A 16891-nucleotide genomic window follows, 5' to 3' on the forward strand; every position below is an offset into this window, starting at 1 on the left:
ATTTCCATATGGGTGTAGATAACTCATGGCTATACAGTGCCAAGGTGGAGTCCATTCCACTAATAAAAGAGAGAGAGGGAAAGAGGGAGACAGAGAGAGAGAGACAGACAGACAGACAGAGACAGGGAGAGAGAGAGAAATAGAGAGAGAGAAAAAATGAGGAGCAAAGAGAATTGACCACCGTCTTGGTAACTTTGAGAAGAGCCTTTTCTGTGGAGTTGGTAGAGACTATAAAAGGGGTAAAACTGAACAATTTACCTATAATTGTGTATGTGAACACCTGAGGTAGATTTAAAATCAAATATGTCTGATTTCAAAGCCATGACTTTGAAAATATGTACTTTGGCATATTTGTATGTGTGAATGTTTGTGTCTTTTCAATAATATTTTTTGTGAATATTTTCAAAGTGAATACTCTCAATGAATCTAAGATACCACATTTTAAAAACTAAATTTTTGTTAATGTATTGTTTTGGTTATATTTGGAGCCTTTTAGCGTCCTTTAGTTTTAGAATTGCCATCTAGTTTTTTTGCTCTTTTTTTTAATGGTGGTAAGAATATTTAATGTATCTGACCTCTTAACAGCTCTTTAAGTGTTCCAAACAACACTGCTCTCTATTCTGCACAGTATTATCTGTAGACACAGTGTGATGAAGCATATGTCTAGAACTTATTCATCTTGCATAACGGAAATTTTATAGCCCTTCATTAGCAACTCCCTAGCAACCACCATGCTATTCTATGCTTCTACAAGTTTGACTACTTTAGATACTTCATATAGGTTGAAGCATGCAGTATTTCCCTGCTGTGACTGCCTATTTCACTTAGCGTAATGTCCTCAAGTTTCATCAGTGTTGTCACATATTGCAGGATTCCCTTTTTTTTAAGGCTGAATAGTATTCTATGTTATGTATACCTACTTTATTTTTAAAAAATCCTTTCATTGGTTGATGGACATTTAGGTTGCTTCTACATCTTATCTTATGTGAATATGGCTGCAATTAATATGGAAGTACTAATATCTCTTCGAGTTCTGTTTTCAATCCTTCTGGATAAATATCCAGAAGTGGGACGGCTGGATCACAAGGTAGTTCTTTTTAAATTTTTGAGGATCCTTCATGCTGTTTTCCATTGTGGCTGCACCATTTTGCATTCCCAACAATAGTGTAAAAGACTTCCAATTATTTAGAAAACAAACAAAACCAAAATTCCAAAAAACAGAGTTTTTAGTTTCTAGCTTAAACAATGAAACATCCCACTAGTCAACACTCCTCCCCTCTCCCAATAAAATTTCATTTAATTGAATCTTTAGTTTACCATTCTCCATATGTTCTCAAGAACTCTGAGGAAGATATTTCTTTAGACACTTACTAATTTAATTCTCTTTAGTCTAGGTCTTAATAATGTATTTTTTTCTCAGAATTCCCACTACAGACCTTCAAAACTGTGACCTTTGCCAATAGTTATTCCTAGTGAGTTTCTGGCTGAGCTCTTACTTTTATATTCCAAACAAATCTCAACAATTTTTACTTTATCCTATCCAAATCACACTTGCCTTGCTTCTTACCAAACTAGAATCACCAGCATTCTGTGATTATTCTGCTGTGTGTGGAATAAAATGGCCCTTTCTTTTTCATCAGACCGGAGAATACCTTTTCATTTTTCAAGTTCTTTAAGGGCCACTCTTCCTTTTAAATATTTATTCATAACAAAATTCCTGGTGCTACTTTCCAGGACAGATTTCAGCTTTGATCCAATATATTAAACTCTCATATGAATCAGATACACATAGAAATGTTTGGTATGCTTAAGAATGAAAAAATCTATTTTTCACATCTATTCTTTAAAATATTATAAGGCTACCAGAAACAATAAAGGAAAAAATTTATGTACTAACATGAAAGTCTGCATTATTGAGTAAAACAAACGTATTATAAAATTATAGGCATAAGTACAAAAAAATTCCTACAAAAACACCAAAAGAAAAAGTCAGAATACCCAACAGAAAATTGGACAAAACACTTGAACAGTCACTTCAAAGAATACAAGTGGGGCAACAAACTTACGAGAAGCTGTTCTATTTTATTAGCTGTCAGGGAAATACAATTTAGTTGGCAAGCATATGGAGGAATTAGAATTTCACATACACTGCTGGTAAGAGTGACTTCTAGATATATACCCACAGAAATAAATACATATAATTGCCAAATGTTCGTAGAAGCACAGTTTCTAACAGCTAAGAACTGGAGATGATCTAGATGTCTATCAAGAGGAAAATGGATAAATAGATGGTGGCATATTTGTACAGTTGGTTAGTTCATAGCCCAGAGAATGAGTGAATGATTGGTACATGGAAAAAATACGGCCCAGTAGTATGCTGGAGCCTGCTCCTACCAGCTTACAAGAGGCAATTATGGGGGTCTTCTCTGGTGGCACAGCAGTGAAGAGTCCACCTGCCAATGCAGGGGACACGGGTTCGATCCCTGGTCCAGGAAGATCCCACATGCCGCAGAGCAACTAAGCCCATGCACCACAACCACTGAAGCCTGCGTGCTCTAGGGCCTGCGAGCCACAAGTACTGAGACCGTGCCCTGAAAATACTGAAACCCATGTGCCTAGAGCCTGTGCTCTGCAACAAGAGAAGCTATTGCAATGAGAAGCCCACGCAGCGCAATGAAGAGTAACTCCCGCTCGCTGCAACTAGAGAAAAGCCCATGCACAGCAACAAAGACCCAATGCAACCCCAAAAAGGGCAATTACGGGCATCTCCCTCCAACTCACATACATCACGTTGTTCGCTTTAACTCTACCACTGTGGGAGTATTTGCATCATGGAAATTGAGATGCCACAAATCAGGGCTTTCCCCTCCCTTGCCAGAGCTGATTTACTAGTACACCACTGAAAGTATCTCACAAATGTAATTCTGAGCGAAAGATGCCGAACACAAAAGTAAATATACTATATAATTTTATTTATAGAAACTGCAAAAGTAAACGTCGGTGTTAGAATTCAGGACAGAATAGTGGATATTATTCAATGTGAGGAGTTGTGATGTAAAGGGGATTGAGGAGGGCATCTGGAGTTCCTGGTAAAGTTCTGTTTCTTGATCCTGATGCTGAATTATCATTGTTTGTCCCTCCTAAAAATTCATGAAGCTGTACGATTATGATTTGTGTACTTTTCTGTAAGTATGTACACATCAATTGAAAGCTTTCTTAAAATAAAAAAACAAATAAATGCATAGCATGATATCATTTTGTATTTTTAAAGGTATTGTGTATATGCATCGAAAAATGTCTGGAAGGATTAATACTAAAATGTTTACAATACTTAGCTCTGGAGGGTGATATGGTGTAGGAAAGGAAAGAAGGGTGTAAAAGATTACTTTGAGCTTCTTATTTCCTATACTTCTATATACATTTCTTAAAAAGATAAACAGGCTTGATTTTAATAATAAAATTTAACCAAAACCCTCTATATTTTTTCTTAAAACATGTCCTTTTACAATCCCATTCTATCATTTGATTGAAAAGCTAAATATTCTATTTCTCAAAACTTCAAAGCAAAGAAACTTGTCTGCAAAGATTCTCCTAGTTTAGGAGAATGAGAATTAATTAGTTTAAAAGAGTGGAATTTAGAGGAATCATTAAGAAATATTCTCATTTACCTATACAGCTATGTTTTTATTTAAATCAATTTTTGTGATTTATGATTTATATACAATAAAATGCACAGATTTTCAATGTATAGTGAAAAGAGTTTTACAAATATATATGTTCATATAACCACCCTCCAACTTTAAAAGATTGAAAATTTTAAAAAGATAGAAAATCACTTGGAGAAGAGAGTTCTTGTCTTTCCAAGCTACATTATTTAATGTGTAATTTAGAGTGCAAGGGTTCTGTGTTTACAGATTAAGTAGAAGTCATGGAATTCTGTTTCTGTTTTTGTTTTTTTGTTCAAGAATGTTTATTACAGGTTTTTTTATTGGAGTATAGTTGATTTACAATGTTGTGTTAGTTTTTGCTCTACAGCAAGGTGAATCAGTTATACATATACATATATCCACTCTTTTTTAGATTCTTTTCCCATATAGGTCATTACAGAGAATTGAGTAGAGTCCACTGTGAAATACAGTAGGTTCTTATTAGTTATCTATTTTATATATAGCAGTGTGTATATGTCAATCCCAATCTCCCAATTTATCCCCCCCTTCCCCCCTTGGTAGCCATAAGTTTGTTTTCAACATCTGTGACTGTGTTTCTGTTTTGTAAATAAGTTCATTTGTACCATTTTTATAGATTCCACATATAAGCGATATCATATGATATTTGTCTTTGTCTGTCTAACATACTTCACTCAGTATGACAATCTCTAGGTCCATCCATGTTGCTGCAAATGGCATTATTTTGTTCTTTTTTGTGGCTAAGTAATATCCCACTGTATATATGTACCACATCTTCTTTATCCATTCCTCTGTTGGACATCTAGGTTGCTTCCATGTCCTGGCTATTGTAAATAGTGTTGCAATGACCATTGGGGTACATGTTTCTTTTCAAATTATGGTTTTCTCTGGATATATGCCCAGGAGTGGGATTGCTGGATCATATGGTAGTTCTATTTTTAGGTTTTTAAGGAACCTCCATACTGTTCTCCATAGTGGCTGTACCAATTTACATTCCCACCAAAAGTGTAGGAGGGTTCCCTTTTCTCCACACCCTCTCCAGCACTTATCGTTTGTAGATTTTTTGATGGCGGCCATTCCGACCAGTGTGAGGTGATACCTCATTGTAGTTTTGATTTGCATTTCTCTAGTTAGTGTTTCTCTAATAGTTAGTAAAGATGTTAGAGCATCTTTTCATATGCCTCTTGGCCATCTGTATGTCTTCTTTGGAGAAATGTCTATTTAGGTCTTCTGCCCATTTTTAATTAGGTTGTTTGTTTTTTTGATATTGAGCTGCATGAGCTGTTTGTATATTTTGGAGATTAATCCCTTGTCGATCACTTCATTTGCAAATATTTTCTCCCATTCTGTGTGTTGCCTTTTTGTTTTGTTTATGGTTTCCTTTGTCATGGAGCTTTAAAGTATTTTTTTTTAGAACATTAAAGTATTTTTAAAAAAGTAAACATGTATTAGAGCCTGGGGATAAAGGAGCTAAAATAATTTTAATTGTTTTCTTTCAAACATATTCCAGAGAAGAGTGTAATACTCTTTGATTTAGTTCATGTCTGTACAAAGACAGATTTATCTTGTCCTTATTGCAATATTGACTGATCTAATCACTTTCAATTTATGAAAGAAATATTAGTATTATGCATAGAGTATCTCATTTTACTCTTTGGAAGATATTTTTTTACTGTTCTCATAAGAATAGTTTTTTCTTAAGTGTAGGTTAGCGTAATGAGTGTATTGGTTTCAAACACAGGAGATTTCTAAGTACATATATGATGTTTACTTAAAATAATCTGATCAAATAAGATAATGATTTTACATGATTTTTTTGAAATACGTAACGACAGCATCTCTTATTCACTTACAGTGATCTAAGTGCCAGGCTTGTCTGCTAACCTTTTTTAACCACCGCGTGCAACAGGAACTTGTATTATTACTATTTTATAGATGAGTAAACTGAAGGTTAGCAAGACTAAGGACATTACATTAGAGTACACGACAGGGAGGTTAATGGAGGATGTTGCCAAAAAGAATCCAAAATCTAGATAGCCTGCACTGCTTTGTTAAGGAATTTAGAATCACTATATAGTGCACTGGTTTCCACTTAAGGTTTCTGAGTTGGGAAATCAAAAACAGAGTAGAGACCTTGGAAAATTAATCTGACAACATTGTTCTGTTTGAACTCTCAAGCTTCCTCCCACTTGAGTTGACAGCAATATTCCAAGATTTCTTGGTCAAGACTGTTTTAAATCATTTCAGCCTAACAAGGTTGGATTATACACATTCTCTCCAAGTCTGGTTAACAAGCACAACTATTTTGTACTGACTTATATATATTCAATTCTAGCCAGTCATAGGTAGGGAATCATAATAGCTACTATTTATTGAGCATCTGCTTTTACCAAACCTTACAGTCCAGAGAGTCAGAAATCGCAGCTTAAGCAAAAGAAGATCTTATTATTTGGTGTTTCTGTGACCCAGCCCAGTGCTTGGCCCATGTTGATAATTTTAAGAAATGCCTTTCAGACTGAATAAAATATCTAAATGAGTATATATTAGTAAAGGACAAAAATGCTTTCTCTCTTTACTGAATTAAAGTTAAATAGTTTTATTTTGTACTATACTGTTCTATTGTTTAAAAGAGTTTTGTAACTAGGTAATAACTATTCATCATCTAATAGTTGCTGTACTGTTCAATCATTTAAAGGTATTTATCGTGTAATTATTATGTGCCAAGTGCTCTGTCAGGCACAGCCCTTCCTCTTTGGAGCTTTCAGTCTAGAGATTCTGTAAGAGCTGATAACTAGTAGCAGATACAAGTGTATTACGTTTCCTTTGTTTAATATTTCTATTCTGAATCTATTATTTCCTGCACTGGGAGAGGAAGAGGATGATCAGGTCACATTTTACCTTATCTACCTACCTACAAAGTAAAGCCACACATGTTTTGTGTATGGATGGGCGTATGGCACTATGAAATATTTCAAGGTGTTCTTCAAACAAAAGCTAATGAGGTTAATAGGAGTCATTAGGTACAAACAAGGAGCCCAAAATGCTTTCCTGAGCACAAGCTATTGCTGTTCTTTTTGGCTATAATCTCTGCTTTCTGGTATTGTTATTTATCTTTCCATTTAGGTCCTGTCTTCCCGCTTTGAGTAAAGTTCTTCAGTAACAGTAATGATCTCTTATACCTCATAATCGCTTCTTTACTTAGCATAATGTCATCCATTCATTCAAAAGGAGGTTTCTATATGCAAGGCATTGTGATAACTCTTGAAAATAGACAGGAACATGATATGGTTCCTGGCACCAAGAAGCTTAAAATCTGAAAGGGAATGAGAGAGTAACATGTGTAACAAAAGGCTGACACAAAATTAAGGAAAAGTAGAGATCAGTGTATTAGTACCAAATGTCTATGAATATCAAGAAGACTTCACAACATAGGTATTTTTAAGCAGGATCTTTAAAGAGAGAAAAAATTATGCATATGAAAGTGGAAATAATATGTCCATATGAGAAGTTATGCATATGAAAGTGGAAATAAGATGTCCACATAGATGAGTACATTTGCAATTTTGGACACTTTCAAAAATAAAGCATTATTAAACAGATGTTGTATTCATTTTTCCTTGGGAGTTTATGAGTCATAATGAATGTGTGAAGGAAGTAAATGGTGCAGGGTTGGGGAGAGTATTGTACGAAATCAATGCTTTTGAAATCTCAGATAGCAACCCAGGCAAGGTGTAAGGATGTCAGATTTTTCATTTGTCATTAGGTGACATAATACATAGTGAATTATCAAGAAAATAGTTTTCCTTTCTAACACTAAAGTTGTTCTTCTGTTCAATCATTCACCTGTTCATTAATTGAAACAAATAGCCATTCCTAGCTATCTTGTGCCAGGAATTATGGGTATAAATATGTATCAAATAAAGTCCTTGACCTCAAAACAAAATTCACAATATCCAGGAAGATGGACAAGTAAACACAGTTACAATATAGTATGATAAAGGTTTCAATCAAGAAAAATAACGTATCTTACTGGGTTTGGCATTCTTCTTCTACAAGTCCTTATATGAAGAGTCATCTACAATCTTTCCTCAATAGTCGAAGAAGGAAGTATAGTGTGATCTAATGCTTATCAAAGGAAACATGTGTCAGGTTCTTTTGGGGGGAAGGTGGGTGTTAATCAACTTCATTAAAGCTTAGTTTCTTCAGCTGTAAAAGAGAAATAGTAGCAACAGAAAAATCTAGTGTGGCTTGCCTCAGTGAGAATCCTGTGCACCGCAAGGAAGAGTAGCCCCTCCTCGCCGCAACTAGAGAAAGCCCGCGTGCAACAACGAAGACCCAGTGCAGCCAAAAATAATAAATAAAAAATAAAAAAAAAAATAAGAGAGCATCTTAAAAAAGAAAAGAAAAGAAAAATCTAGTGTGGCTTGCAAAACCACCTGTTAGAGATTTCAAATTCTTTTGGGCTAAATCCTGATAATTAAATGAAATAATTCTGTAAAGCATATAGCAAGTGCCTGCCATGTAGAATGTGCTCATAATATTAATCAGTCATTAATTACTCTTAAAGCTATGTTTTCCCCACTAAACTGTAAGCTTCATGAGGAGAGAACGAATCTTTTCAATAAGATTTGACAGATGTTCATTTGTTCTCTGATTTCTTCAAATGTAGCCCAGCTCACCATAAGGGTATTAATTAAATTGTTAGGTAGGTGTAACATTGTTCAAAACCCTTCTTATATTTAATAAATATAATTTCCCTCAATTATACTCGCATCTGACCTTCAGAACATCTTTATTAACAGATGGTACTTAATAATGTTATTAGATGATCCTATATTTTACAAATGATAAGATACATTCAAGTAAACCGAACATGTGACTCTCCAGGGTACAAGGCTTAGACAGGACCAGATCCAAAGCTTAAGTCCAAGTCTTCCGACTCCAAGCCCAGTGTTCCTCCCAATACAAGCAAAGAGCTTAGCAAATGCAGCCCATGCTCAAGGGAGGCAGTACAGTGGTTTAGAGTAAGGCACACTTTGGATTTTGCCTTAGCTTTGTGACTTTGAGTGATTTATCTCATCTTATTAAATTTCAGTTTTCCTACATGTAAAATGGGAAGGGTGATGGTATCAACCACGAAGGGTACCGATGATTAAACGAGTTGATGTATATAAAGTGGCTCATTTAGAAAGTGCTCAGTAAGTATTATTCTTCCACCATTCCTGGTTAGATTTCACAATAGGAACATTAGGAGACATTTAATAAATATAAGCTATTGTTAGAAAGGGCTGAAGAAACTCCTTCCTTTCCTGTTCTAAGTCATCTAGTAGTTGTCTTGGTTCACTGTTACCATTTTAATTTTCCCACATCTCTTCACTCAGCTCAGAAATTCTTTATCAAAGTACCCAACATTCTCTATGATGTAGCCCCGTGTCTCCTCGCTCTCTCCCTGTTCGCTCCCTTTCCCAAAGCAAACTACCTGCCATTCCTTGACTATCCCTCTGGCTCCCAGACCCAAAGTTTCTTCTGATCTCCCCTGGTTCAAACTCTGCTGGTACTTCACGATTCTTTTAAATACAATGCTTCAGTAAAGCACTCCTAGCTAGAGGCCATGCATGCAGTCTCCCTTACAGATTATAAGAACATCGTTGATTTTATAAAGCATGTCATTATTGTCCTCCTTTAGATATCATTGTTATATATTTTTAAGAATTTATAACAGGGGTAGATTTATGTGTGATTGACTCTTCAGGTTAACTCAACAAAGACTGATTTCATACCCACAATGTAAGAGAGTGCCAAGGGCAGCTCTGATATAAAAGGAGATGTACTCTCTGCCTTCAGCAAATTCCAATAATATTTCTTTAAAAATGGTTGTGCTATGTAAAGGGAGGAATAATTCCCTAATCATTGATAAGTATCAATGATCTTCATTAGGAAAAAGAGCACAGTGGTAACTGGCATTGACACCAAAATTCACTCCCTGAATATCCAAAGCAGTGCCGGAACTGGACACCACCGTTTTCTACTTGATTTTACTCCTCTTAGGGCTATAATAGTATTTAATAGGATTTCGGATCTGAAAAAAGTTCTTCAGGAATAGTTTAGTCTACCAACTTGCCTGGAACATGGATTTTCCTAGACAGAAAAAAGAGGATCGTTCTATTGAATTACGGGGTACTTAGTGTTCTTTTTGTGAATCGGATTGTGGTCTGGAAGTGGAGAAAGGAGGAGAGTTTGTTCTTTGCTTCCTCCTTCCCTTTCTTCCTTCTTTTCCTTTTATTTTAAAATAAGGGCTAGAAATTTTCAAGTTGAACTTTTTTTTTTTTTTTTTAATCACCTCTCCGAAGGGGCCGGGTTTTCTTCTTCTGGGGACTGATGCTGCCTCTTGCTCTCCGGGATTGGTTGAGAGTAAACTAGAAATACCTTCAGGGGCGGAGAAACTGGGAGTGCCCTGGGAGTGCGAGTGGACTCTAGGCTGCGGAACTGCCAAGAGCGGCTCTCGAAGGAAGAAGTCTTTGCCGCGCCGCCCGCGAGGCAGCAGGTGGTGCACCGCAGAGGCACCGGTCCCCGGAGGTCCCGCCGGCCACACGCTGAGATGTGGAATCCCCAGCGCGAAACCGACTCGACCTTTGTCGCCTGGCGCCGCCCGCGCTGGCTGTGCGCTGGGGCCCTGGTGCTGGCCGCCTGCCTCTTCGTCCTCGGCTTCCTTTTCGGTACGGGCGCCCTCGCCACGCACAACCCCGAGCCTACCCAGCTGTTCGGCGGTTCGCGGGACTCCCGGGCCAGCTGCCGCGTGGGGCCAGCTGCCGCGTGGGGCCAGCTGCTGGTCTCCCGGTCTCCCGGGGGGTGGGGGAAAGTGGGGACCAGCACCCGCGAGTTAGGTGGGAGTTGCTGGGGGCGGTGCACAGCTGGCTTCTGGACGGGCTACTGTAGGACCGTCACCCAGGGTAAGGAGTAGAACGGAGAGACTCAAACTGAACTTGAGAAAGTTCCAACTGCTGAGGCCCTGCGAGCAATCGGTACGTTTTAGCAGGAGCGCCGGATCTCTGGGGGCATTTGCTAGGTCGTCCAAGGAGCTTTGCAAGAAACGACTCTTACCTGTTTGGGGTCTTTATCTAGTGCCTGTGCCTGGACCTGCTTCGTGTATACAGTAGGTAGAACTCAGGGCACTGCTGCGTGGGAGCCCTATTCTCTCATTCTTTCGTCCTGGGGAGTAAATAAAGAGGAACATTTAGGAGCTAACCGGCTGACATTGTCAGTGCTCTGAACAGATCCTTAATAGTTCTTTAGCGTTTTCCCCTGTGTACTGATTTGCAGATTTAACCCAACTCTCCATGATAACCAGGGGGCAGCACTGATTCGCTGAGACTCTTTTAAATTCTAATTTTAACTCTGCAACTTCTCTGTGGCCTTCAGCGAGTTACCGAGTCTCTCTGAGCCACAGTTTGTCAACCTTTGTAAGAATACTATCTGTAACTTAGTGGGAATCGTAAACGAAATAGCATCTAAAGCTCCTGGCACAGTACTGGGGCATTGGCACTTTTTAAAAAGTCTTTCCTGGTGAGGAGATGCTTCTAACTGGACATTAATGCACAGGACTAGCGTTAAGGTATAGCCTGGTAGTTCGGCCCTACTCTGAATTCTGGGTCCACTTTCTGGGATTTAGAAGGCCAGGGCATAGACCAACTAAGCTGGCTCAAATTCAGCCTCTTCTTGCTTGTTGTGTAAACTTTGAGTCACACTCTGCTCATAACTAGCATGTGGATATTAGGGTTATTGTGGGGCTTAGATAAGTGTGCTCGTTAAGGGCACACTTCAACTCGAGTTTCAATTTTCTCAGCTGTACAACGTGGGCAAGGGTAGCCTGAGGATTAAGATCTTCTGCATCTTTTAAAAGCATTTTATTCGTCCCAGTATTGCCCTCAGCCCCATCCTTATATTCACTGCTCAATGGCTGTGGGTTCTTTATTAATGTTTGTTCATTTTTTCCCTAGGATTCTCGGCTCCCTCCCTCCCACAGGCCTCCGTCCTCTTCATCCAGCTCATTTTTTAGATCTCGATTCAAGCATTTCATCCTCCGAGTGCCCTTATCCTACGGTCTAATCCAAGTCCCTTTATTTTACATACTGGTGGAACTGTATTTCCATTTGCTGCCAACCATTTATTTCAATATGCGTGTATATATGCATGTGTGTATGTGATTAATAACTGGAAAGCTCCATGAAAGCTAGCTGGGTGATTTCGGTAACCATTTTATGCACAGATCATATCATTTATCTAAATAAACTATGTCACGAAGCCAACTACCAGGACTAATGGCTCTACGCGATCTGGCTACCCATTGCCTCTAGTCTCTGTTTACTGTGTGTCTTGCAGAGATGTTGGGTGAATTGGAGTTTCACTGTAGCTCTCTGAAGTTGAACTTTTGAAGCCTACTTCAACTGCAAGCACAAAATATTTAAGCATATTTTGCTTTAGTTTCAGAACCAGAACAAATTACAAGTCTGAATTGCCTTCAACTCTTTGAAATAATTTATGTACTTGAAATATACTCATAATTAATTCATTACAAACATTTACTAAATGCTTATTCTGGGTCAGCAGAGGCGTCGTCACTGCGGATAGAAGCTTTAAGGAGAAAGAAGGTGGATCTCCTTTTTGCCTTCATTTTTCCCATCAGTTGAACCATCTTCAATTTTAGTGCTAATTACATAAAACATTTCTTAGAATAACAGCAATACTTATTGAAATTGGATTAAAAAATATGCTGCAACTGATTTGTAATTAAGTCTGTCTGCATGATTTTTTTTCCAATGGAAGTAGGCAAGAGCAATGAAACTTCAGAAAATCTCAGTTAATACCAGAGGTCATTGATGTTTTATATATGATAAATACAATAATAAGGAAAGGTAGGCTCTGTCTATAAGCTCATATCTCATTCCTATATTTGTTTGTATTTTACAGGATGGTTGATAAAATCCTCCAGTGAAGCTACTAACATTCCACAGCATAATGTGAAGAAAGCATTTTTGGATGAGTTGAAAGCAGAGAACATGAAGACGTTCCTGTAGTAAGCATATACTTAAACGTTTATTATTCTGCTTAGAAGTTTTGATCCAATATTTCATAAACAGAAACTGACTTTTTAAAAAGGGTTTTATTACTGAAGATCTTGTATCATGTTTCATCTGGAGAGGATTGTACCTTCAGCTGAACTTTATCATGATAGATGTTTTAAAGCAGGTGTCACTAAACTTTTTCTGTAAAGGTCCAGCTTTTGTAGGCCAGCTGATCTCTGTCCCAACTACTCAGCTCTGCTATTGTAGCACCAAAAAGTGATAGTAAATACGTAGTTGAATAAGTGTGACAGTTTCGATAAAAGTTTATTTGTAGGCACTGAAATTTAAATTTCATATAAATGATATGTCACAAAATATTATTCCTCTTGATTTTTTTCACCTATTTAAAATGTGATAACCATTCTTAGCTTGTGGGCTGTACAAAGAAAGGAAGTGAGCTGGATTTGGTCAGTGAAACATAGTTTGCTGACTCCTGTTTCAGAGGAAGATAGTCTATTTTAGTCAAAAGAATAAATTTTGGACTTCGAAGTCAGACATACACAAGTTTAAATTCCATCTTCGCCCACTGATATTAAAGTAACTTTGAGTGAATACTTAACCTTCCTGAGCCATCATTTTCACCTCTATAAAATGGGGATAGTGATATTGTTCTGATGAGCATGAAATTAGAGAGCATATATGTGACCTAGTGTAAAAACCAGCTCCCTATTTCCTGAAATAGCTACCCCTGGTGTAGGGAAAAAGAGGTAAATGAGTAAATATAAAAAAGTATTTTGCAAGGCAACTAAAAATAAAACCCTTTTATTGAATAATTGATTGGAATACTTAGCTTTTTCAAAGTGACATACTTGAAGTCCTGATTAACGATTAAAGGACTCCTTAGTGAATACAAGTTATAATTTTATGTAAAAACAGTCAAGTAAATATATAGATGTACATACACATAGTCATACAAACACATATGTCTATTTAATTATGATAGAATTAAAACTATGAATAAAATTTGCTAGGGCACCTATCAAGTCTTTGGAAGGGCCATTTCAAGTGAGAGACCCAGAAGCTTAAATTTTGTGGAAATCCTTCTGCCTCTTGCACTTCTTTTACTATAATTATGTATAATAGGTATAATAAAAGTGGAAGTCTGGCGAGATATAATCTTCACTGCTAGACAGGGGTGCTGCCTCTGCTTCATTTTTCCTTTTCTAACCTGTGAGATGGAGTGACCAGCAAGGAAATAAAATGAATGCCTGCCTCTAGCTCACTTTCTGGGCCGTCAGCTTCTTGCTTATTCTCCGTAGCCTTGACCAAGCTCCTCTAAGTGTTTAGAACTCAAGGGTTTTCATCATTAACAAACAAAAGAAAGAGATTAACAGAACCCCCCACTCACCCCTCCAAGGACCACAGAACCTCCAGAAGCCTCCTGGACTCTCCAGAATTTCAATTTGCCATTTGTCCCTCAGAGTGCTTTCAGTCTATTTAGACCCTTAGGTTAGGGGTCATTAAAGCCTCAGATCCTCTGTCTTGTTCCCCTTTCTAATCCTTTGCTTTACTACTAAAAATCCTCTACTACTTCTAAGTCACCTGACCCTCAATAGTGGCTGGGGGTGGGGTTAAGTAGGGGCTGCCTTTTCAGTCTCCCTTGGGGTGCAAGGTTGTCCTTTGTTTTCCCTTTTGTTTTGTAACATCTAGTTAAATTCTCAGATCTGTTCACTCTTTTGCATGTCTTTAGAGGGAATTTCCTTCTCCACCCTGTTCTGAAAGACAAGATTATTTCAGAAGAGTGTCTTAGTTTTCACTGATCTACATTTGAATACCAGTTCCATCTTTCACTGGCTGTCTTTAAGTCATCTAACTTCTCCAAGCACTGTGCATTTGTAAACCAGATGCAATGTATGAAAACAGTAATACCAATAGCTCCCTTTATTAATTGAGATAACATAATGATACTTGGAACATATATAAACTTTTCTAGCCAGACAGAGATGTATGAGCCTATTTGTTTTGTTAATACATGTTGTTGGCTATTTTGGATAATTTGTAAATTATTCTTCTTATTAGAAAATAACTGAATATTCTAACAGAATCAAGACAGTGTGACACACTTCTCAATTGATTAAAACAAAAAAAAATGAACTTCTGTTTCTTAGCAGTTGTCTAATTGAGCCTCAAATCTTTGTGAATTAGTGAGGTAGCAATATTCTCCCCATGTATGGATGAGAAATTTAAGACATGGCCAGGATTACACAACAAGTTAGTGGCAAAACCTGTAATACACTGATTTTGTGGCAAATTGATTTATTTATCCTTGGAAACAAATCTTTTTTCCTACTCATCATTTTCAGGATTAACTTTGCTCCAAATGAGTGGGTTCTAAACCTGATCATAGAACACCATTGCATCTTGGTGGGTAATGACAAAGCTTTTACCAGGAATTTCACTCATAATTACCTAACCAAACTTGGGTCTGCTAGCCTGCTGTGCAGCAAAGCCAGTCTACTGACACCAGGTTGAGGTGAAGGAGTCCAGCATTTACTGTAGGGCGTCAAATAGGGAGAACAGACAGCTTATGCTCAAAAGACCAGAAATCCCAGGTGGCTTTCAGGGGAGGGTTTTGTTTTTTTTTTAAAGCATTATATATAATTCCTTCTCTCCTTTATTTTTTATTTATTTTTTTTGCGGTACGCGGGCCTCTCACTGTTGTGGCCTCTTCCATTGTGGAGCACAGGCTCTGGACACACAGGCTCAGTGGCCATGGCTCACGGGCCCAGCCGCTCTGCGGCATGTGGGATCTTCCCGGACCGGGGCACGAACCCGTGTTCCCTGCATCGGCAGGCGGAGTCTAAACCACTGTGCCACCAGGGAAGCCCTCTCCTTTATTTTTATAGGCAAAATACTTTAGATGATCCTAAAATATTTTTCCCATTTGATTTTTTTTTAACGTTTTTATTGGAGTATAATTGCTTTACAATGGTGTGTTAGTATCTGCTTTATAACGAAGTGAATCAGTTATACATATACATATACATATACATATATCCCCATATCTCTTCCCTCTTGAGTCTCCCTCCCTCCCACCCTCCCTATCCACCCTTCTAGCTGGTCACAAAGCACCCAGCTGATCTCCCTGTGCTATGTGACTCCTTCCTAGCTATCTAAAGGGGAGGGTTTTTAAAGGCAACATTTGGGGTGAGGGTTGCAGCTCATGGACTTTCTTCTGATTGGTTGGTGGTGAGGTAACAGGGTGATGTTTTGGAAATCTGAATCATCAACCTTCTGGTTCCAACTAGTCTAGGGTCTGTGTGATTGCGGTCAGCATGTAGTCAGCATCCTCCACCTGGGTGGGGTTCTTAGTTTCTGCAGAACAGCCCAAAGATGTGCATCAGGTTGTTATACTGTTTAAGCTATCATTACTGTCTTGCTTGACCGCTTTTCCTTTGTTTCTCTATTCCCTCACTTCCCTAATTAGTAACTGCTTGAGTCTGCTCTTTGGAACCCATGGAAGGCCTAGAAGACTAAAGCCTTTTACTACAAAAAAGAAATGGGGGACACTGAGGGGCTCTTGTACCTGGAAGGGGCCTGCAGGGTACTGCTTGGTTTCAGTCCCCCCTTTTCTCTGATACCTCTTAATCCTGAGAGGACCAGGGGCAGAATGAGAAAGAGAATAAAGCTTTGGCTAGAGAGGTTAATCATACACTTGGCAGGGGAGCTCGGTTTTAGGGGGACTCAGTTTCAATAATAAAGTCTAATAATGATCTCCTCTGTGTGTGTGTGAGCAGGTTCAAGACTCCCATAACAATTCTTCTCTCATGTAAGAATAGAGTTCTAGCTGTGACTTCAGGAAATATGCATAATCTGCATCTAGTTCTGTTACAGTTTGGATTTGTGTAATATGGAAGAAAATAGCAACTTGTTGGCTATTTTCTGTTTTCTTTGCAGGTATCCATTGATGAAGGGATATACAGACTCCTCAGCTGGCTCTTAAAATTGTGTTCTTTTCATTACTTTATTTTGTAAATACATATTAGAAATCCCATGTAAGGTTTTTTTTGGTTTTATTTTGTTTTTGTTTGTTTTTTTGCGGTACACGGGCCTCTCACTGTTGTGGCCTCTCCGGTTGCGGAG

This window comes from Delphinapterus leucas, chromosome 7 (assembly GCF_059928025.1).
Source record: "Delphinapterus leucas isolate spDelLeu-1000000601 "Yukka" chromosome 7, BTC_Dleu_Yukka2, whole genome shotgun sequence".
NCBI classification, from domain to species: Eukaryota; Metazoa; Chordata; class Mammalia; order Artiodactyla; family Monodontidae; genus Delphinapterus; species Delphinapterus leucas.